General features: G+C 36.1%; 1 long non-coding RNA gene across 1 annotated transcript; it reads left to right on the forward strand.

Moving 5' to 3' along the window:
* The first annotated feature begins 473 nt into the window (after positions 1-473).
* On the forward strand, positions 474-22,849 carry LOC122801018. Its single transcript, XR_006364662.1, has 2 exons — positions 474-809; positions 22,098-22,849. It is a non-coding gene; the product is annotated as an uncharacterized LOC122801018 (long non-coding RNA).
* The last annotated feature ends 1,865 nt before the right edge of the window (positions 22,850-24,714 follow it).

Raw genomic sequence — 24,714 nt, forward strand, 5'->3', positions numbered from 1 at the left:
TAAGTCAGTCATCTGGTAGGAGCATAGCCATCTCTCAATAATAAAAACTACAGTAACTCCAGCAGCTTGATGAGTTCACTGAAACTACCAGAGACCTACAGATTTGATTCTGTTCCATTAGCATTAATAGCACAATACAACTCAGTAGCATAGAAAGTGCGGGGCAAAAGGAGAACTCACCCCTGCCACATTCTTGTAGAGGATACAATTCATGCAAAATAAATGTAAAAGTATTTTTATAAATATCTTTTTTATTTATTTTTATTCCCCTTTAAGGGAACAGGAGAAATGGCAAAAAACATCCTACAAGGATGTCCAAGACACTCCAACGAACCTCCCTCTCCCTTTCCACATCATCTTGCTTAAGCATCAGCTCATCATTACATTTTACATGTATGCTGAGCCTCCAGCACTACCCCAAAGACTTCTGATTGGATGAGCAAGTGGAGGGGGTGGTACAAATAAGGCAGTTAACAGGGCTTTATCTTTTGGCACCCACAGCGAGCGATTTACCTATTTGTTTTGGTATTTGGTTAATCACTTGCTGTGGGCACACTAAATAGTTAACAAAATTTTAATTTAGAAAGGCTTATTTTATCCAGTGACTGACTATAGTCAGAAAAACTTGCAGTTCATTTCTTTTTTTTTTTTCTTTTTTTTTAATTATCAGTGGTGCAGTCAGTGTGAGAGGAAGGATGACTTGGTCATCTGGGACTGGGCCTGAAATGGTCAAACCTGCTTTTTTGTACCTGGGGCCTGCCTGGAAGGACAACAGCTTCTGGACATGACAAAAACTGGACAAGGAAGGCGTAAGTATATGTGGGTGTCTGTCTGACACAATGAATGAATGAATATATACTTATTTTACATACTGTCCTCTTGTCTGACTGCATACTCTTCTGACTGTCCAATGAGAGTGGACAGCAAAAGATAAAAAATAGGGACAGATTTTAAATATTGCTTTTATTAACTTATAAGAAAGTTGCTAGAGTAACAGGTCAGGTTTTGTTGGTATGCATTTTTTGAAAGAGGAAGTCTGTAACTCAAATGTCTGTCAGTGACTTCAATCAATAATGGTGCACAGATTTTAAATACTCCTCTTATAAACTTAGAAAGTTGCTAGCATAACAGTTTATTTTTAGTGTGCATTTCTGAAGGATAAGAAGTCTAAAACTCAAATGTCTGTCATTATATAGTGATGTCACAATAATGGTGGTGGTGGGACAAAGGCCAAAAATAGGTACAGATTTTAAATATTGCTCTTATAAACTTAGAAAGCTATAATAGCAGGTTTTGTATTAGCATGCATTTTCTGAAGGACTGGAAGGAAATCTGAAGTGAAACGTCTGACATTATTCAGTGACTTCAGTCAGTAATGGTGGTGGAACAAAGGCCCAAAAAATGGAGGCAGCTTTTAAATATTGCTCTCATAAACTTAAAAAGCTGATAGAATAACAGGGTTTGTGTTAGTATGTGTTTTTCTGAAGGATATGAAGTTTGAAACTCAACTGTCTGCTTTTAATGACCTGAAGTTTGGGGGGATCAACTCATGGACAAAGTCTAAAATATTGCTGTTATAATTTATAAACTTAGAAAGTTGTTGGAATAATGTGTTTTGCAATATGCATCTTCTGATGAATATGAGGTCTGAGATTCAAATGCTTCTCATTATTTGGTGAATTAAAGTTAGAGGGGAATCACATAAAGGACAAGTGTAAATATCCCTTGCTGTTATTATAAACATACAAACTTGCCAGAATAATATGTTTTGTAGAACTATGCACTTTATGAAGGATGAAGTCTGAAACCCAAATGTCTGTGTCATTATTTGATGATTTCAAGTTGGTGGTGGGTGGGATCAAATCAGGGATAGTGTTTAAAATATTTCTGTTATAAACACATAAAGTTGCCATAATAATGTATTTTGCAGTAATATGCATTCTCTGTAGCCAGGGTATGAAGTCTGAAACTGAAATGTCTGTCATTTAGTGACTTCCAAGGTGGGGGGGGGGCATCAGGGACAAAGTTTAAAATATTGATTACTGTAATACACATAGAAATTTACTACAGTAATATGTTTTGGACTGCCTACACCTTTTCTGAAGGATGAAGTCTGATGTCTGAAACCCAAATGTCTGCTATATTTAGAGACAACCTGAAAGTGTTGATAGTGGGATGATAAGATCAGAGACAAGGTTTAACATATTGATGTTATAAATATAGGAAGTTGCTATAATAATGTGTTTTCACTAATATGCATTCTGTGAAGCCGGTATATGAAGTCTGAAACTCAAATGTCAGTCATTGAGTGACTTAGTGACTACAAATTTGGGGGAATCACATTAGGGCCAGGTTTAAAATATTGGTTGTTGTTATATACAAAAGAAAGTTACTAGAATGATATATAATTTTTTTGTTCTTCTGGTGTGGAGTGGGTGCCAAAAGAGAGTCTCACCTTGGGCTCCAAATGGCATAGCTACTCCTCTGGTACAACTGCATGAGGTATAGAAGTTATTTTCTGCTCCAGCCTGTACGTTTCATTTGGTTCTAATTTACAGCATCTTCTCATCTGTTGCATTCAGGGCTGGTTGTTGTAACTTGTGATACCTAAACAGAACAAACATGAAGCAGTGTCACTCTAGCAACTTTCTACATTTATAAGGGCAATGCTTAAACTATGTCCCTAGTTTTGGGCCTTTGTCCCCCCATTTTGTCAGGCTTTGTCCATATTTTTTGCACTAAAAGGTTGAAAGGCATGTGAAGCACTTTGGCATGAAGGGCAAACAATGTCAATGAAATTGTATGACTTTTCAAAAAAATGACTATGTGTGACTTATGTCTCTGTTTTATCACCTTAAACACACCGCTCATTGCATGGGCTTAAAAGCAGAATGAGGTAATTAACCTATCTAGTCTATTTCAATTTCCTCAATATTCTGCCTTACACTTACCCTTTTTATCTGGTCCATGCCCTCTTGAACAGTTCTAAGGTTTCCTTCTCTACCACCCTTTCCAGTAATATATCCCATGGGTGCACAACCCTTTGTGTGAAACAGTACCTTCAGACTTCCAGGGAATAATTAGTCTCTGCAATATGTTGCTTCCTTCCTTCTGTGTCCAACCTATTTAGAATGACCCCCTCACAGCTCTCTGGCATGATCCTTTTTACTGGTATCATGCCCCCACCCCCATTTTCTTGGTCTCGAGTGAAAAAGAGCTCTAGCTGGCTTAACCTCTTTTCATATTCCTTCCACTCTATTCCTTTCAGCAGCTTGGTGTCTTTCATCTTTTATGGCATCTGGAACCGCATACAATACATGAGATCTGATGTGACTGAGATACTGTAAAAGTTAATACCTCTTTGCTTCCAGAATGCATTCCCTGTGGACACACTCAGGCATTCTATTTGCTGTTACCCTACTGCCTCTCAGGGGGACCAATCCAGGTGTGATCAACACTCTCAGATCCTGTCCCTGTTCTGTTGTCATGAGTTCCACTCACCCTGATACTCATATAAATCACCGTGGAACATAAAAGGGAAATTTAATTTCGACTGAGACTTAATTCCAGGGTTTTCAGAATTTTGTATTGATGTAACCATGTCTGGGACATCAAAAACCCTGTGAGAGGCCAATGTACCAAGAACAGTTTTTGGTTCTCTAAACTTTCAGTCAGACCTTTTAGATAAGCAAGTGAGATGAGTAAAGCCTTACAACAAATAAGCTTTACATAAGCGCTCCCAAAAAGAAATTAGTCCATGATAAAAATAAGAGTATAGTGTGAAATCGTTGAGATTACAGAAAAGAGTATGTGGGTAACTTTCCTGAATAACACTGCATTGTGAAACTGCAAAACATGTCTAAACATGTCTGCTTTGGCTCCAGAAATTAATTCTGAATAGTAAAAAACAATGGTTGTAAATAATGTGTTGGCTACTCAAAATTAGACATTTATATAATAGTTCTATTGTTTTACCTTTAGAACTATGTGCTGCAGAATGCAGTAGACTAAAACTTATTACATGCATGAAATCTATTAACTTGAATAAAAAGAAATTTACACAGACATTTGTTTCTGTCATTTTGGTTACAGATTTAAAACATTATTCATCTGCAAAATGTTGATTGTATTCAACAGGCAAGAATTAAATGAAGCAATAAATAATTTTCTGCTCGAGTTGGTTTGTTTAAAGAATTCTAAATGTGCATAGGACAGAACACAATAATATAATGTGATGAGTGGTAACACAAAATATGATTACACACAGCACAAAGGTTTGTCTTGTTCAAGAAATAATGTCTTAAGACTGATTGTATATTCTTCCCACCTTGGTTTAGTGTAAGTAAAATTCATTTGTAGAGCAGAAACACATGGAGATCTTTTGAAAATGTTACAGCAACTGCTGAGAAAAATATTGGAATTAATATAGAACACAAAATGAATTTACATTCACACAGGGATTAGCCTTTGTGTCCCACCCTAGTGAACTTCAACAAAAAAGCTTTAGCAGAAGCAAGCACACAGCCAAGGACTAAAGCTGCCACATAAGGCGCTTATGTTATTAAAATAAGCTTATGAATAGAGACAAGATGTTTTAGCTATTTTTTTGTTCAGTGGCAAATGAAAAACAATGTACTTGAACAGGCTTGAAAACAACTTAAGGAATGCCAGCACATTTACTATGTGATAACTGCAGTTCACATGTGGATATTTCTTAATCTGTTCTGTACTGTATGTTGCAAGAAATACTTCTAGAAACAGACAGGATTAGAACACGAGATGCTAAATAAAACATGCATGTAACCTGTAACCAGTCAAGTAATAACTGCCCTTGTTCATGCTGCAGCTCAGAATAAACTTAGAACAATGGATTCTGATGACAGATTAGGTCCTTTTGGTTCATGCAATCTGCCCATTTTCCTACCTACCTGCAGATTCAGCTTAAATGACAACTGATACTGTTTTTTCATCATTCCATGGCAGAACTAAATTTGCTTGTTCCATGTATTATTGTAACTATTAAAGTTTCTGGCTGTAATACTTCAGTGTATGTTGTTTCAAGCATCCACCATCCTTTCTATGAACTATTTCTTGTTCATATCTCATTTAAGCAGTTCATCTTGCATCTTCAAATTATGTCTTACTGTCTGCAGAAATTTTTTGTCTGGAAGCTAGCACACATGGACTGACATGAGTGAGTTACAAATCTCTTTGTCTGGAAGCGAACCCCCACTTGGACTGACATAGGTGAGTTACTTTATTTGCTTCTGTCATGGCCTTTCACTTTCTTCATGCTTCTTTTTATATTGCTTTTCATTAAGAACATATAATTTGTGTGGCCCTCTTTTTACCTGCCTCTGTCTAGTCTACATGTTTAGCATGATGAGGTTTGCAGAAATGCAAGCAATATTCCAGATGTGCTTCTTATCAATTGTCATTACAGCTGGATTATAATTTCTTGTTTTCCATTTATAGGATGTTTTTCCCACAAATTCCAGCATTTACCAAATGTCTTTGCTGCTCTATTTGCTTGCTTCTGGGAGTCATCTGATAAAACTGACTACCTTATATTTCTTTGCTCACACTTGTTGTCACTATTCCTTCTATACAAACTCATACTACCTTTCTTCCTTTCTTTTTCAGGGGGACTTCCAAGATGCACATATATATATATATATATATATATATATATATATATATATATACTGTACTTTTGTACTGTACTTGAAATGTCATGTTTGACCATTCACTCAGTTTTGCCAAATTTCTTTATAACCTTTCTGTACCATTTTTTGTATTGTCCCTTTTCATACATTTGTGCCATTAGGACAGAGATGTTTACAGATTTTGAAAGGGACTAACCTCAGTGTTGACCACTGTGGTTTTCAACCTGTCATTATCTTTTCACCTCAGGATTACATTTATTATGACACCCTGGTTCTTACTGCTTAGCCTAAGTTTCACTTATGCCAGTACCTCCAATGCATCTTAATTTATTCACTAGACTATTGTCTGATGTCAAATCAAGTTATCTTCCTAATGACTAAACAGGCCTGATTTGCATCACCATCCTAATCTAATATTATGGTTACACAGCGAAAGAACTATTAGAACTGCCTGATGTGGCATTTCTGCTATGGATCCAGGCTGCCTTGAATCCTGTGCACCACTGGCTTACAGCCATCCTAAATGCTTTACTTCAGCAGTGACTCTATTTGTTCACACTATGACCCGGGCAAAACTGACAATTCAATAGTTTCCAAGCTGGGAGTTGAAATAATTCTGCTAACAGATATTGTGAACAAGATATATTTCGGTTACCCAGCTCTAGCTGTTTCTTTTTTTCAGTCTGGCAATTTTCTCCAAGTATTACCAAACTATCCTTGCCAGATTTTCCCCAGTTTATCATAGAGGCCACTGTGGGCTAAAGTTAGCAAAATGAAACTTCCACCTAACAGCTTAGTGTTTATTCTAATTAAATTCAAAACATTTTTGATCCACATAAATCAAGTGCATTTTTTGGAAGTTTGTAACTATTTTCGGTATCCTGATCATTAAATGCAACTACTAGTACAGACATGAACTGTTATTCTACGATCGCATCGCAGGAGTTTTTTTTTTCTCCGTATAATCCATATTAAGAAGATTATATGTATCTTAGATCTATATATGTAAATAAGGGTCTGCTATAAGTACTTGAGTCTCAAGTGCTCAAAAACAACTGTCTGAAAGCCAGAAACGTAAGCATCTTGTAACTAATTAGACTGACACTTGTGCTCAAACTTGAATATGAGCTCAGGCAAGCAGCTTCTGTATCTTACACAAACACATCATTTGAGTTTAAGTGAGGTAAGTGTGGCTGCAGTGAGGAGGGAGCAGAAGGGGATTTTAGGATCAGGGACTGGAGGGGTGAATTTAAGGTTAGAGACTGAGAAGTGATTTTCAGGGTTAAGGAGCAGAAAAAGGGTATTAGGAAAGGCAGATTTAGGTTTAGGAAGAAGCAGGTAAGAGGAGTTTTAGGGCAAGGCAGTGAAGACTTCGTTGGAACTAGGTGGGAGTTTTACGGTTAGAATTAGGGTTCTAGTAGAGTTATATAACGTTATAGAGTTATTTGTTGGGAGGGTTAAACAGAGCAGGAACTCAGGCTAGTGGGAGTTCAAGAACTTGCTTTTTCAAGCAAGTGGCAGTAAGTATGTTGCAAGCTACTAGCACATGAGCACCTGAGGTAGACCCTGTAAATAACACCACTGTTATCTTTTGTGTGCCTTTCCAAAATAATATAACATAATAAAAATTGTAACATCCACCTGACATTATAAAGTGTGTGTGTGTGTGTGTGTGTGTGTGTGTGTGTGTGTGTGTGTGTGTGTGTGTCCATTTATGTCTCTATATGCACATGTACATGTGTGTACCAAAACAAGCTGTCAAAACTTAACCATAAAGTTATCCTCAAAATATTGTTTATATATATTTTCATTTATTTTCTGTCATACAGACAATTAGTAATAATTCATTCTCTATATATTTTCTCTCAGTGTAGGAATTTTTAGTGATACAAAATAATCCAGCTATTTTCTAGCTGTGTTCTTTTCCAATACAAACTACCATAAATTAACCACCACTAAGGAAGGTTCTTACATTGAATCCAAGGAAACTAATATAATGGTATGCTAAATCTAAAAATTAATAATGTTTGAAAGCTTAAAGACCAAAGAAACCAAATGTGGTTTATTCTTCATTTTTGTTTTTATAATGTTTGAAAGCTTGATATACTTTCAATCCAAGGTGTAAAAAACCTTGCGGTACATTATGAAGTGGAAAGGGTGGGGTAAAAGCCTTGATCCTTCATCAAATTTAACTTTCCAACATTTTAAAGTTCTGGATTTAGTATGTTTTAGAATTACTTTTTGCTACTTTGATATTCCCTGCATATGTATTTCTTAATGAAGTAGCATCACAAAGGAGAACCTAGTACAATATATGGACAATACCATCATACTGTATCTAGGTGACACTACTGTTAAAAAAAAAAAAAAAAAAAAAAAAAAATGGGTGCACTGAAGATGGTCAATGCAACCTTAGGTCGACATCTGTTTGGCCGACAAAATATGACAAACAAAACAGATGATTGACAGGTGTGCAAGATCACACAATTCTCGAAGTAGGAAAATATGCCCTTTTCCTTGGATTGTGTGACCTTGGCGTTAGCATATATAATTATCAGGGAGTATGGGGGGGTGCAAGGGTAATTAAATCAAATGGTGCTTCAACAAAGTATTAGTTTTAGGGTGTGCACACTTATGCAACCAGCTTATTGTACGTTATTATTTTTTCCCCTAACAGATTTGTTTGTTTTTCAACTGAATTGTACAGATGATAGGTCACATTAAAGGTGGGAAAAGTTTTGAAATGATTTACTTTGGTCTCATTTTTTTATAACAAAAAAAGCTGGCATTTTAACACTTTTTATATCAACTATGTGTATATATATATATATATATATATATATATATATATATATATATATATACATATGTGTGTGTGTGTCTGTCTGTATATCTGTACATGTATGCATATGGTTACCTATCAAAACATCTACTCTTCATAACATCTAAACTCAAAACATCAAGACCATAACATCTAAACTTTAAAATATCTAAAACTCATAACATTGAATCTGAAAACATTGAAAACTACAAAGCAACTATAAATATCATCCCACACACTGTTTGCTACGTTTATGCAGGGGGGCAAGCCCCCCTGCACCCCCCACACACACACACCCCACACACACCCCTCCACACACGCACACACACACACACACACACACACACACACACAGTAAATTAAATATACCAACTCCAAGGTTGCACTACAGTAGGGGAAAAAGATAATTTCCTACCCCACTGTAGGGCAACCGTGGACTTGGTATATTTAATTTACAGGGGGTGTGGAGTCGAAGCCCCCCCCACATGGGAGTTGCAAGGGGGCTTGCCCCCCCTGCATACACATAGTAAAAACTCTGTGCATGTTATTTATAGTTGCTTTGTAGTCTTCAATGTTTTGAGATTTGATGTTATGAGTTTTAGATGTTTTGATGTTATGGTCTTGATGTTTGAGTTTAGATGTTATGAAGAGTAGATGTTTTGATAGGTAACTGTATGAGTATATATGATGTGTGTATAGTTATAAATATATATATATATATATATATATATATATATATATATATATATATATATATATATATACATATATATATATATATATATACATATATATATATATATATATATATATATATATATATATATATATATATATATATACACACATACATATATATATATATATATATATATATATATGCACATATATATATATATATATATATATAAACATCCAACAGCCACAGCTACAGCTAGCTGGAATATGCCTTATCTTTGTATAAGAAAAATGCTTAGAGACCTACAGATTTTCTCCAGTGAAACTTTCCTTTTCATCCTCCTCTCATCCAAAACTGAGTACCATTACATAATTCTCCCATGTGCCAAGTGGATCATTGTGAAACAGAATGTAAAGTTACTCCTCCTTTGTGTTATCCACAAAAGCTTATACAGTGACAGTACCCCTCCACTAATCCACACTCTATCAGTAAATCAAACCCATTATCAACAGCAGCCTCAAGCCAACGATGACTCTTTTGTTTCCTAGGTCCACAAACTTCCTTTCTGTTACAGACTTGCATTCCTCATACTTTAGCCTAAACTGCTGGATTTGCTTCCAAGTGAAATCTGCAGCATCTCAAATTTTAACAACTTTAAAGTGGGACTATTAAAGTTACTTCTAAAAGAATGCCTCTTGCTTCTGTTTTGCAAACCCATCTGTAGCCTAAGCTCATATGGTCACAGCATCTATTCTATCAACATATATTTAACAATTTCTATGTCACATTTACTTGAACAATGAATCATAAATTACAGAGTACTGTTAGCCTTTACAATGTTTATGAGCAATCCTAAATTATGACTTTGAAAATACATGTATACGGCATATACATGAGAATTTGTGACATCCAAAGATGCTTAAATGTATTTTCATCTTTTTCATTTGTAATAGGTAATAGGTAGAGACATATTTATAACTTGATCTACAGTGATACCTAGATATCTCAAGGAGTAGGCTGCTTGTATACACTGGTCATTGTAGAATGGGGAGTGCGGAATTGTAGGTTTGGTTAATTTGCGAGCTGTTCCAAAGAAGTATGACTTTGGTCTTTTTAATGTTTAGAGTAACTTGTTTACAGAGCAAGCAAGGGCATAAGCTATGGAGCATAAGCTTTAACTCACCAAATATTGCTTAGCAGTTAGCCACTTTCAGCCTGCATTGATTGTTCCACATTTTCCCACAGTTGTGCAAATGTGGAATTGGTGTGTGTGTGTGTATATATATATATATATATATATATATATATATATATATATATAAACAAAAAAAGTCCAAACGATACTGGCGACCACACTCCGTTTAATAAATTTAAGCGCTTTTCAACTGTTACAAAACAGCCTTCATCAGAATACAATAAAACATGAGGCCTGTTGCCATGATGTATCTTTGGTGATGGAATTGTTGGATTTGGTGTTATCTAACAATTGTTTTACTTTTAACCAGCAATTCTATTTACAGAGAGTTGGGTTGGCCATGGGGTCCCCATGTGGGGCCAGCATGGCCAACCTTGTCATGGCTTATTGGGAATCAGAGTTCGTGTTTAAAAATCAAACCTATGTTGAACATGTTGTATATTATACCAGATATCTTGATGATATTTTTGTTCTATTAAAAGGGGATGAACAAGTAGCTGATACTTTGATAGAGGTCTTTAACACTTCAACTGAATTTCTAAAATTTACGTCAACCTTTGATTCAGTGTCAATATCTTATTTAGATATATTACTTACTAAGAACATGGAATTGAAGTGCTATACAGCTAATATATTTCGTAAAAATACATATTCGAATATGTTTCTCCATTTCTCGAGCTGCCACCCTTTTCACCACAAAAGGGCGGTTGTTAAAGGGCAGCTTGTTAGGGCAGCCCGGATTTCCACTCAAGACGTAGATTTTGAAGATGAATGTGAATTTTTGAGAACGGCATTCGAACACAGGGGTTACCCGTTAGTTTTGTTTGATGACTTAATACATGAAGTCAAGATGAAAAGGGTTAATCATGTCTATGTACCATTGTTGGCTGGGAGATCTGCTGCTGTAGATGATAACCCTAACTTCGAAGAGCCAGTTCATTCCTCTATGGGCGTTTTGTCTACTGTTTCAGTTGTTGACAATATGGCCAGTAGTTTTATTACTACAGTTTACATGCAGAGCAATTTGTGTATTAATATAATTAAGAAAAATTGGGGATTGTTTAGGTCCAACCAGAATTTATTGAATAAACTTCGAGAGAGGCCGAAAATAGTTTTCAAACGAGGCAGGAATTTGAAGGCTATGTTAGCAAATAATTCAATTCCTTTTGTTAAGACACCAGGCATGGTAAAATGCGAGGCTTGTAATATGTGTAAATACATAGAAGTAACTCATTTCTTTACTGTCAATGATTATAAATATAGATTACAGGGGAAGTTTAATTGTAATTCAAAAGAAATAGTATACTTGGCTAGGTGTATGTGTTGTTCTGCTTTCTATATAGGCAAGACGGAGCGGAGGCTCCGCAATAGGATATATGAGCATATTTATGCTATAAGCAATAAGAAAGCAGACAACGCATTGGCCAAGCATATTTCTATGTTTAGTAACCATCATTTTAAATTTATGGCTATTGATAGTATTTCTTGGAGTTTTCGAGGTGGTCCATATGCACTCAGATTGCATGAACTGGAACTAAAATGGCAAAATAGGCTAGATGCTTGCAATGTACCTGGTTTGAATGAGGCAATTTCTATCAGTAATTTGTTAAAGCTTAAGAGCTTAGGCAGATAATTTAGATAGAAAAGTATTTATGAAAGTGTTTTATTAATGTAATTTTAGAGTGATCATGATCATTAGCTTTATATCTAGATTTTTAATACGCCATTGATAAGTTTACTTTAAGTAGTTAAGGCAATTTAATTGAAGTGTTAATTATCCCACCGTTTTGTGATGTTTTTACTATTTAAATGGAGCTGGTGTTCTTCTTTTTATTGTATTCTGATGAAGGCTGTTTTGTAACAGTCGAAAAGCGCTTAAATTTATTAAACGGAGTGTGGTCGCCAGTATCATTTGGACTTTTTTTGTTTTTATCAAGTTTGTTGTTCTAGTGTTTATTAGTTTGAATGGCTTCAAGTCTGGCTCCACTGAGTAACCCGCTTCTACAACAAGGAGTTATTAATACTTCTACTGAACCCGGCACAGTCACTTTGGGAAATAACTTGCCGCATGTGGACAACAATGTTTTGCTTTTACTATCTACTAGGATTGAATCCATTTGCTCTCACCTTGATCAGCTTGATCAAAACCAGCATGTTTTACACAACTTAATATCAGCGAATGCTAGCGAGAACAACAGTAGTAATTCAAGTGCACCAGCTGCAACTAATTCGGCCGGGATAAGTACCGGCAGTAACCAGCATGTGGAGTTGACTGATAATAGTCAAACTGACATCAGTACACTGCCACCAGCACAAAGAGTAACTGTAAGTTCACCCGTTTTAACCGGAGTTCCAGTTTCACAAGCATCTGATCAATGGTTTTTAGCTTCCACTAACCCACTTGGTACAGTGGGAGTACCGGAGCAGCAGCAAGTTGTGTAGTTACTGGGTTAACTAACAAATGGTTTGATGAATATCCAACAATGGCATCATGGATTCAAGACAATTTTTCATTTTCAAAGGTGAACCAAGTTGTACCAAACCAGCAGAGTGATAACTCAGATAATGTACCAAACCCGGTCTCCAATATAGTAAGTAACTTAAAATTGCTTGACACTTACTTATTTAAACTTAAGAAAACTCAATTGGAGATAGCGTACTTTACTGAATGTCTTAAACAGAAAATTATTCCAAAGGCTTTACGTAAAACTCAGTATCCTACAGGCTTGGTTAAAGATTCTCTTTTTCATAAAGAGCTTTTACAACTATTCGACCGGCATGGGTTCGAACTATTAAATCTTATGATTAAGCACTATTCACTTTTAGCCAGTGACATTTCTGACTCAGTGCTTGAATTGGACAAAAAAGTTGTGGATGATCTCGAATTTGTGAGATATAAATTCGAGTATGCTAGAATTTTTTTCAAGCATAAATCAGCATATGCAGAAGCTGCAAAATAATAAGACTAAAAAACTTGAAAGGGATTCTAAGGCATACAGCCAAGGCTTAGCGTACCCCCCACCTCCTCCTGCACAAGTTTGGCAATGAAGGGTCATTAAGGATACAATTGTCAATTCAAATTTCCATCATATTACAAACTTGAGTGACAGTCACTTACCTGCTGAGTCCAATTGTGATATGACTAATTCTCTTACAGATACTGTGCCTTTCGATTCTGAGGTACCCCCATTAAGGAGGAGTGAGAGACTTCAGAATGGACCTCGTGTAATTTATAATAATAATTTCAGGCAGCAACATCACACAGGTCCTACTGAAAGTCAGGATTTTCAGCAGGCGAATCACTCTGGTGCGAGACCGAAACAACAAAGGAACTTTTACAGCAACAATACCAAGCCCAAATCAATAAGGAACATGAAGTAATGTATAGGGAGGATTCTCATGGTGAGGAAGTAATAGGCCTTACTGAGTCTCCCTCCCGTTTTCAGTTTGATTTATCAAATGAGTTACTTGGTTCTAATGTCAGCTCAAAACATTTTTTTGATTTTGATGATGAACTAGGGCTGGAAGTTAATGTGTCAGGCCCAACTGTTATTTTAAATGAGAATCAAGACTTTAAAGTGTTTACTTTTTCTTCTTGTTCTATTTCTCCAGAATTGGCCAGTTTGCTAGCAAAAGGTTATACATATGTTCCTCAGCAGCGAATTGATTTAACTAAAATGATTGTAGAGCTTAAATTTTATACAAGGAAATTGAATTTTCAACTTTGATTTGGTAATAATGCTGGTCTAGAAGCAAGGCAACAATACCATATTCCCAGTATGTTCAACCCCCACTGCATCCGGTTATTCAATCATTTGAGGTCCTATGCAAACTATATTTTAGATTTCTAGCTAGACAAAGGTTACCTAGCTATGACAAGTTTGCACTTGATAATAATGAGCGTGATTTAATCAGGTGTATACATACACAGAATATACGGATATGTAAACCTGACAAGGGTGGGGGTTTAGTAGTTTTTGATGTGGATAATTACAATGAATGAATTTTAGAACTGCTCAATAATGAAACATATTCAATTAGTTCTAGATCTAAAGTGAATAGTGCATACAATTTGGTTAAATCCTGTATTAACAATCTTTTTATTGAGGGCCGAATAGATCAACATTTGCTGAACTATATGACAACTTAATTTCCAGTTTAACCATGCCTGTTTGGCATCCCTAAGATCCATAAAGACCTCTTAAATCCCCCTACGAGGCCTCTTGTTGATAGTCGTGGATCACCCACTTACGTTTGTGCTAAAGTTATTGATTCTATGTTACAAAAATATGTTTCATGTGAAGCACAAATTTGTAAAGACTCCTGGTCATTTTTGGCAAATATTAACACCTTGGAGTTTAGTTATAGTTACAATCTGTTAACTGTAGAAGTTAAGGACTTATATACTTGTATCCCGCACCAAATTGGGATTGAATGGGTTGCTTACGTGATGAGGAAACATGAAGCCTCTTGCCATGATATATCTTTGGTGATGGAATTGTTGGATTTGGTGTTATCTACCAATTTTTTTACTTTTAACCAGCAATTCTATTTACAGAGAGTTGGATTGGCCATGGGGTCCCCATGTGGGGCCAGTGTGGCCAATCTTGTCATGGCTTATTGGGAATCAGAGTTCGTGTTTAAAAATCAAACCTATGTTGAACATGTTGTATATTATACCAGATATCTTGATGATATTTTTGTTCTATTAAAAGGGGATGAACAAGTAGCTGATACTTTGATAGAGGTCTTTAACACTTCAACTGAATTTCTAAAATTGACGTCAACCTTTGATTCAGTGTCAATATCTTATTTAGATATATTACTTACTAAGAACATGGAAAACTGAAGTGCTATACAGCTAAAATATTTCGTAAAAATACATATTCGAATATGTTTCTCCATTTCTCGAGCTGCCACCCTTTTCACCAGAAAAGGGTGGTTGTTAAAGGTCAACTTGTTAGGGCAGCCTGGATTTCCACTCAAGACGTAGATTTTGAAGATGAATGTGAATTTTTGAGAACGCCATTCGAACATAGGGGTTACCCGTTAGTTTTGTTAGATGACTTAATACATGAAGTCAAGATGAAAAGGGTTAATCATGTCTATGTACCATTGTTGGCTGGGAGATCTGCTGCTGCAAATGATAACCCTAACTTCGAAGAGCCAGTTCATTCCTCTATGGGCGTTTTGTCTACTGTTTCAGTTGTTGACAATATGGCCAGTAGTTTTATTACTACAGTTTGCACGCAGAGCAATTCTTGTATTAATATAATTAATATAATTAAGAAAAATTGGAGATTGTTTAGGTCCAACCAGAATTTATTGAATAAACTTGGAGAGAGGCCGAAAATAGTTTTCAAACGAGGCAGGAATTTGAAGGATATCTTAGCAAATAATTCAATTCCTTTTGTTAAGACACCAGGCATGGTAAAATGCGAGGCTTGTAATATGTGTAAATACACAGAAGTAACTCATTTCTTTACTGTCAATGATTATAAATATAGATTACAGGGGAAGTTTAATTGTAATTCAAAATAAAATGCATGAACTGGAACTAAACTGGCAAATTAGGCTAGATGCTTGCAGTGTACGTGGTTTGAATGAGGCAATTTCTATTAGTAATTTGTTAAAGCTTAAGAGCTTAGACAGATAATTTAGATAGAAAAGTATTTATGAAAGTGTTTTATTAATGTAATTTTAGAGTGATCATGATCATTAGTTTTATATCTATTTTTTAATACGCCATTGATAAGTTTACTTTAAGTAGTTAAGGCAATTTAATTGAAGTGTTAATTATCCCGCCTTTTTGTGCTGTTTTTACTATTTAAATGGCGCTGGTGTTCTTCTTTTTATTGTATTCTGATGAAGGCTGTTTTGTAACAGTCGAAAAGCGCTTAAATGTATTAAACGGAGTGTGGTCGTCAGTATCGTTTGGACTTTTTTTGTTTTTATCAAGTTTGTTGTTCTAGTGTTTATTAGTGTATATATATATATATATATAGATATATATATATATATATATATATATATATATATATATATATATATATATATATATATATATAAATATATACATACACATATGAATTCACTATGTAATTTTGAAATACTGAAATCCCGAATTTCAGTATTTCAAAATTACATAACCGAAGACACCAAACACCGAAACCCTAAAACCGCAAAATTCAAAATCCCGATGCTACACTACAGATACAGCAAACACATACACACCACTTCCCCCCCAACTCAAATATAATATCCTACACTACAGACAGGCAGGGAGGCAAGCCATCCTGCACCCCCACACCCCCTTATTTACATATACTAGCTCCGAGATCGCACAATCAGACACAAACAAACAACTCACTTCCACACATTATACACACCCTCGCGCACACACATCACAGTCAAAACATACACTGACAGACACTAAAGCCCCTAACCAACAGACATACACATACATGCATACCAAAGCTCACATCTTACCATTCACACACCACAACACCAGAGGCGCTAATTCAAAATCTCCATACTTCGAGATTTTGAATTTCACGCTTCTAGTTTGCCGGTATTTCAAGACTTCTGTATTTTAATTTCGAAATATTGAAATTCGGGATTTCAGTATTTCAAAATTAAAAAGGGAACCCATACATATATATATATATATATATATATATATATATATATATATATATATGTATTGGGGTTGGGATAAAGGATACAAGGGGGGGTTGCTCTGCTGCAAAAAAAACTTGTTCTGTTATTTGCTGAAAGTGACTTTCTGAAATATTTTTTGCTTTACTGACAGTCAGACAAATATCATTCCATCTTTCATCATGAATCCATAGTGTCACACTGACTTATAAACTCAGTGGAATAAGGTAATGTCTATTGATGCTCATTTTCTTATGAATAGCATTCTAGTATCTCTAACCTTTGATATTATTTAGTGACTGTTATTCACATAAGGACAACTCTGAGGGGCATGGAGGGTAGAGACGTATGTGAGGGAATGGGCCAATTTTTAGAAACAAATGTGAGGAAATAGGCCAATTTTTAGAAACATATGTAAGGAAATGGGACAGTTTTTTAAGAAAGTCTAGATGCCATTAAAAGGCTGAGTTTTATGAATCCTTTATTTTGTACAACTAGTCCAAGGTTGTGTGAAGCATAATGAACAAAATGGATACACTGCTCCTATGCCAAAAGTATATTAAATACTCTTTAAGTATAAGCAGTGAGTGGAGCTATATGATTTTGAAACACCTCTGTTTCATGTGGTGAGTCTAGTAAAGGGCACCAAGAAATCCAGAATTATGGCCCACCTGTCAATCCTCTTCCAACAAGATATGTGCCCAAGTAACGCATCAATCTCCAAACTCTTACTACCACTAAGACATAATAGCTGAGGCTGTGACACAATTAACAAGTGAAACCAAATAAAACTAAAGAGCAATGCAATGCTCAGACTTGCAAAACCAAATAAATTTAATACCAAAAAATGAACTGAGTGGTTTTGTCTCAAACTACAAGTAAAAGACTTTTCCTGGGGTTCAATAAAATGATCACTGCTCTCAGTAATTGCCCGATGAAGGTTGGCCAGTTAGCAAAATGGAAACAAAACATGATTTTGAGGCAGGGCAGAACAATATCACTTGCATTCTAGTGCTTGATTTGCTCAGTGTTCACTGGCACTTTGGCCATAACATTTGATATCTATACTGTTTTTTTTTTAATTCTCCCTCCTCCCCCAGCCTGCCAACCACTGACCTATCCTAATGGAATCAGGATCATTCATTTCCTGGTGATACTAAGCTGAAAGCAGTCCAGAGTGGCTATAATATAGTTGGGCGTCGGGGAGTTTGTGTGCCCATCAGCATTCTGGCAGCCAAGGGAATTACTATTAGCCTAAACCCCCCCCCTTAGGTAGAGGGATAAGCCATCTGTATTACCATACAGGTTCACAGCAACTCCCCATGCATGTTCCTTCACAATCAAGTGCCTATGCTGCTAAACAAACTTGGTCTGCCTGGGCCACACCCAGGGCTTTACCCCTCCACACCAATGGCAAAACTAACCTTGAGTGTGTGAGATGTTCTTCACAGGTTTATTCTATACTGCTCAAAATGTTGCATCAAACTGATGCCAGAGTGTCCAGAACGAAAGGCCAGATTACATGTATGATAGTTTAGCATGCATCAGGACATGGAAAAGAAATAAGTGAGATGAGTGTAAAATTGTCGCCTCACAGTAAGACGCTGTCCGGTTCGATTCTCAGTTAGAGCGTCTTCTGCGTGGAGACATGCATGAATGGGCGTACCTTCGTTGAAGGTTGTGCATCAGGCCTGACAAGCTGGTATGTAAAAATCAACTGCCAATTATTAGCGGACCGGAGTTCCGCTGTGGCGAACCCTAACCGAGAAAAGCCGAAAGACACAAACAAACAAGTGTAAAATGTAAGTCAGCATCTAGTGCACCTTTACACTAGAGGGAATAACACATCTGTATAGACAATGCTTATCTGTTCCTTGAAAAAATATATTTTTTAGCTTTGCCAGTTGCTCAGTCAAAATAGAGGGACTTCTCAAGCAGCCACTATAAAACATTAAAACAAAGCTTTAAAGTGCATTGTGGTCCAGAAATGCTAGTTTCTGATAACGATTTTGTTCCACTAGTATGGAGTTTGCATACTTTCTAATGGGAAACAATTAATCATGTAACTCCTGCTCCATTCTGTACTTCATCTAACAGCCTGAGAGACAGGGCTGTCTGTACTTTAAAGGCAGGGATGAAGAAAGTGAGACATGGGAATATGGAAATAGAACTACAAGCATTCTTAACTACAAAATTACTTCTCAGATACCGAAAGGTTTGCCTCCTGCCACATAATTGTATTGTAAGATCTGAGTTTCACATTTGACAACCAGATCTAAAATCAAAAATACAGAGTAAAAGTTATTACTGAGCTGCTGATATGTGACACTGAGACCTCGTTCAGAAAGTCCCTGAAGTGCTGTTTATTTATGAGTGTACATAAATCTGTAAAGACAATTATGGTGCTTTCTGTTCATTGTTGTAGCCACTTTTTAGTCTTGTGTTTATAAATAAAGTGCTTGCTTTTACTATAAGGATCTTATTGTATTTATTAAAAAAGAAAGGGCTCAGAAGACATTGTTAAAATTACCGTGTTGAAAAGTTTAGCATCTAGGTAAAAATGTATGTATAGAACTACAGTTATGGTCTTTTATGAATCCCAGAAATAACTGTGACTTGTTCATGACTTGTGTACTATACAGAGGTCACAAGTAATGGATTTTCTACAAGCAGGCTTTTTGATTAGCTGAGAACTAATCTGCCAGAAGTCACACTAGCTGGTTAACCTAAACAAGAGAAGAATTCACTGAACAGTTTTGAAATTCCCACACATTTGTCCCCACAGACACCTGCACTTGAGGAGACCATGAAATGGTAACCTTTAAAATGTTAATAAAATGTATTTAATTGCTACCAGGCAGTCCAAATGTGATACTGTGCTTGAATGATGTACTATGTTAGACCGTAGTGAAACAATTTCACTGGAAAGAACAGAAATCTGCCTTATTTTTACTGAAGACCTAATAGTCTCCTCAGACCTTCTTTGTCTAGAAAAATAATGATGACTTTGGATGGTAAACCATTGCTTTATTACATATTGTTACTGTACATGTGAAATATATAAAGGTCTAAGTTTTCAGAATCTATGTTAAAGTACATCTACTATTATCATAGTAAAATGATAGTACATGAAGATTTTAACATAAAAGGACATGACGGAGGGACTTGTATGTGCCTGAAAAGTTATCCCTTCTCTGAAGCAGGCTTCCCATCCATGTGAATCAAAGCTCATCACTAACTATATTTAAACGTAAATTGTACCAATGGATGGGAAATTGCAAATTTACCCCGGTCTGGCACCTATGTCCCTAATGGACAGGGATGGCCTATGAATGTTTGCTGTGTACAAGCATTTACAGGCTGTGAATGCTTGATGTGTACAAGCATTTACAGGCTGTGAATGCTTGATGTGTACAAATCTATATAGTAACCATCAAATTCCTTGGAGTACTGAGAAGTCAGCAATATTTTGGTAAATTTGGGGTATGCTTGGCTAGGCTTAAAATGGCTCTTATGCTGACAGGCTTGTAGGTGGTTACTAGGCTATCAGAGATGTAGTATACTGTGTATTTATCAGAGCCAACTTGTGGTAATGGCTGATGGGCCTAGCCTGCCCAATTAAAAAACAGAATTTTATTGACTTTTAAAGTCAGAAAGTTGACTTTTATTTTTAAATTAAAAATAATAGTTGACTTACTAAGTGTCTGTATTGTTTCTGGTGCTCTGCATGCACAGAGTTCTAAAAAAATCTGAGATACTGAAAAAATGACTTACTTCACTCATCGGTCTGTTTTTGGGGCTGTTTTTCAAAACAACCTGTATTATGTTTACTCCATATCTTCATGTGCAGAATAAGGTGATTAAGACCTTACTACATCTCTTCAAGCCTGTTAAGAACATCAGAAATGTTGCTTAACAAGCATCTCAATGGTCTTTATGAAGTAGTGAGATGTTCTTCCTATTGACTCAATCTATCTTAGGTGATAGAGACAGCCTAGGACTGAAAGCGAAGAGGGGATTAATGTACAGCTGCAGAATCACGAACAAGGGAACAAGTTTAAGTGTAGTATTTTTGACATGCACTATGCCTGTGTATTTATGTAATTGTAGCGTATGGGTGTGAGTGGGTGCGCGCGTGTGTGTGTGTGTGTGTGTGTGTGTGTGTGAACGTGTGGGGCATAGACATTCTCCACTGTCAGTAATTTGCAGAATGTCTCCCATTTTTTGACATATACTTTGGCCTATTCATCATAAAGTTTGTTTTTTTATTTTCTGGCAAGTCAATGCAGATTGCAGTCACTGAACAATGATAGACATTAGAGTTTCAGTCTTAATAACTTTCAGAAAAAGATGTTAAAGTGCAGCCAGTTAATTCATCAATTTTAAGGATATCTGCCCTGATGATGGCCCTCTGCCCATCATTACGTGTTTATATTTATCTCTGATTCTTGAGCTAAGAATTTGATAGGTATATGGGGAAAGAGGGTTGCACCTTATATACTAACAGCAGTCAAGTGAAAAAATAAATCCCTTTGGGGCAGTTATTTATATATGTATTGATTCATGTGATCAGAAGCAAACATCACAGTCATGTAAACAGCATTTCAATTAGCCCCACCTATTCACTTGATTCCTGCAACCTCCCTTGCCTGGAAGTCACCAACCACCACTGATATGTATTCTTATATTAAATATTTTGTCACTAGATACTGTGTTTTAGAAATGTACAAATAATTCATTGCATTGCATAGCTTATGATACAGTTATTTTTTGAGCCTCGTGGTACTGTCCATGGCTAGTCTACAGCTACATTAGTAAATAGTAATGTGATTTCACCTGATTTGTTATAGCCTGAGATACCTATGAGGCTGCTGGTAGAGAAACAGTTAATTCACCCCAGAAAATACGGTAGTGTGTTGCTATTGTTAGAGGAACTTAAAGCAGGGCCAAACTACAGAAAAAGAGAAATTTTAAAAATATTTCACTTACGAAGAAAAAAAGAGTGACTTTGAGGAAGTAGTTATTTCTTTCTATGGAAAAAGATAAGTATTTTGACCAATGTATTTCCTTAAAACTCAGGAGTGCTTGATTTTACTCAAGAACTGAAGAATGCTGGTTTACGGGGAAACTTCTGAATGTAAGACTGGCTGGAGTATGTTTCTTGAAGCACTGGTGACTTTTTGAAGAGCCTCTGCTAATGAGTGGAAACCTGCCTTCTATTTCTACAGTTTATGTTTAATCCTGCTTTCTTCTGGGGAAAGTCTGCTCACTTGCCCTCTGGAATAAAGACTGAAGTGTTTAAAGAGAAAGTTTGTACAGGGATCTGTTATTTTCCCTTCTGTAAAAGTTAGCATTTTGTTTAAAACTGTTATGTATCATTAATCTTCACAGGTAGTGTAAAACATTATTTCCCCAATTACTCAACCCCATCCATGCTGCCAGATCCTCTTCATATCTTTCCTAAGCACCATCCCTTAATCTGTGTCATTTTCTTCCTCAACCTACTCCCATTTTCACGTCTCGTCCTTATTTCAGTTACTGTAATTCTTTAGTCTTACTATCATTTCTTCCCCCTTTCTCATTATCACTCATTTTTCCACAAGCATGTATTTTTTTTTCATCTGAACCACTTAAATTGCTAATTTGATACTTGTCTATAACTGTATGTACTTAAACAACATTGATATGCTGTATGCTTTTTTTGTAATTTCAGTTAATCTTCTTGTTAAAAATATATCAGAGCTTTTCTCTTTAGGCCATTGCTGAAAAGAGGCATTGTCTAATTGGTCTTTTCCAGTAAACAAATGCCAGAAAATAAATAAAAACTTCAAGGCTGTGTTTGTTTTATTTCCCAGTCCTGGGACAAAAGGCCTCAAAATGTCACATGTGATAGAGACATGCAGTAGGCAAACTTCGATCCTAAACTACATAGAATACAGGACAACAGCTGGTGTGTGTGTGCGTGGACGTGTGTGTGTGTGTGTGTGTGTGTGTGTGTGTGTGTGTGTGTGTGTGTGTGTGTGTTACCTGACCCAGCCTGAAATATGCATCTACTTTTAATTGATAACTGGATATGGAGACAGGTAATGGTAACAAGTAGTGAAAGACTTTTTTTGCAAAATGATTCATGAACTGTGTTATCATATGCAATTATAAGAAGGAATGAGAACTTGAACAGAATTTTGTATGCTTATCTTTGCTAGCCCCTGCCCTTACAAGGGTAAATCTCAAGGCAGCGAAACAGCATTTTTTTTTTCATTTTGATATACATTGTAAATTACTTTATACCCTATGCCCATACAAGATAAATTCTGTGGCAATGAAAGGGTTATTTATCATTTGAATATAAGTGGCATCATACTGAAAGATGGAGTAAGCTGTTGAAGCTTTATTTAAAGGACAACAACGGGATTCTTTTATTAAATGTTCAACTTTTCTGTCCTTTTTCTCCCTATTTACTGTCCCTGCTATGAATAAACAGCAGTACAACATTTAAAATATTTTAAATCGACAGTTTCTCTCCACTAGAACAGTACCTTACTGTACTGTGGTGATTTCACTTTCAAAAAACTTTTATCCTTCCCTGGAAAAGCTTGCTGCAGTTTTCAATTCATTGATTTCATCGAGGCCGCTGAATACAGGTAGTTTTCTGGCCAATTCCCTCCACAAACTGACATCACCATGACTGTCCTAAAATCCTACCCATGCTGTGATGTCACAGCTCCCTGGTCCTTTCCATACCTATACAGAAAGTAAAGGCTAGAACAAGAAAAAACAGTACATGATCAAGTCTCCTCCTGTGAGCTGTCAATCACAGCAGGTAACAGCTCAAATTATCCTTAGTACTTTGACAGCTAGGGAAGTTAGATGTGAAGGGCAATGGAAGATGAGTCAAAGTAGTACAATTCAGGCTTGACAAAAGACTGCAATTTAGCCATTCTAAAAAGAAGCATAAGTAAAAAGCACTTTGAAAGTCTGTTCTGTGGCATTTGCACTGTTTGTGTTTTAAGTAGTCACTGAATGACATGAAATATGACTTAAAACTGACTGAAAGACAGCAGTGTATGAATGTAAAATCAGTGCAGTGACAGGAGCTTTAGGAAGAAAGAGGCCTGCATGATGTAGTTTTTACAGACAGGCAGTGCATTGTGGGATACCTAGAGGCAGCTTAAACAATCAGAATTAGTTCAAGATGCCAGACCCCATGTGGTCAGACTCAGAAATTACATATAAACATATTTAAAAACCTATAAATAGTCCCAGAGTGGTGTTAAAATGTAGGAAACACCAGACCATGATGAACTAAGCATGTTTTTTGAGTCTGTGGGTGCAGTTCTCCTGTAAGGGTTTTCAGGTAACCAATCACCAGCAACAGACTTTACTACAGTGCATACAGGAAACAAATCAAAAATTTTCTTCAAAATAACTGAAAACGTGGAAGCACTTTAGCAGAATATTCCTGCAAACCAGTACAGTGTAGTAACTTTGTAAGAAAAATATAAATCTCTTGTGGAAAACCAGTCTCCACTTGCAAGAGTTTCTACTCCAGTGCAGATACCTGCACTAACAGAAATATATCATATTAAAGCCAGCTCTTCTATAGAATATGAATACAAACAATATGGATGTAAAATTCTTTCTTTTAACATTTGAAGGGGTTGCTGAGTGTGAGAGCTAGCTTAAAACTGAGAAGGTA

This window comes from Protopterus annectens, chromosome 4.part1, assembly GCF_019279795.1.
Source record: "Protopterus annectens isolate FY-2018-M chromosome 4.part1, PAN1.0, whole genome shotgun sequence".
In the NCBI taxonomy this organism is placed as follows: domain Eukaryota; kingdom Metazoa; phylum Chordata; order Ceratodontiformes; family Protopteridae; genus Protopterus; species Protopterus annectens.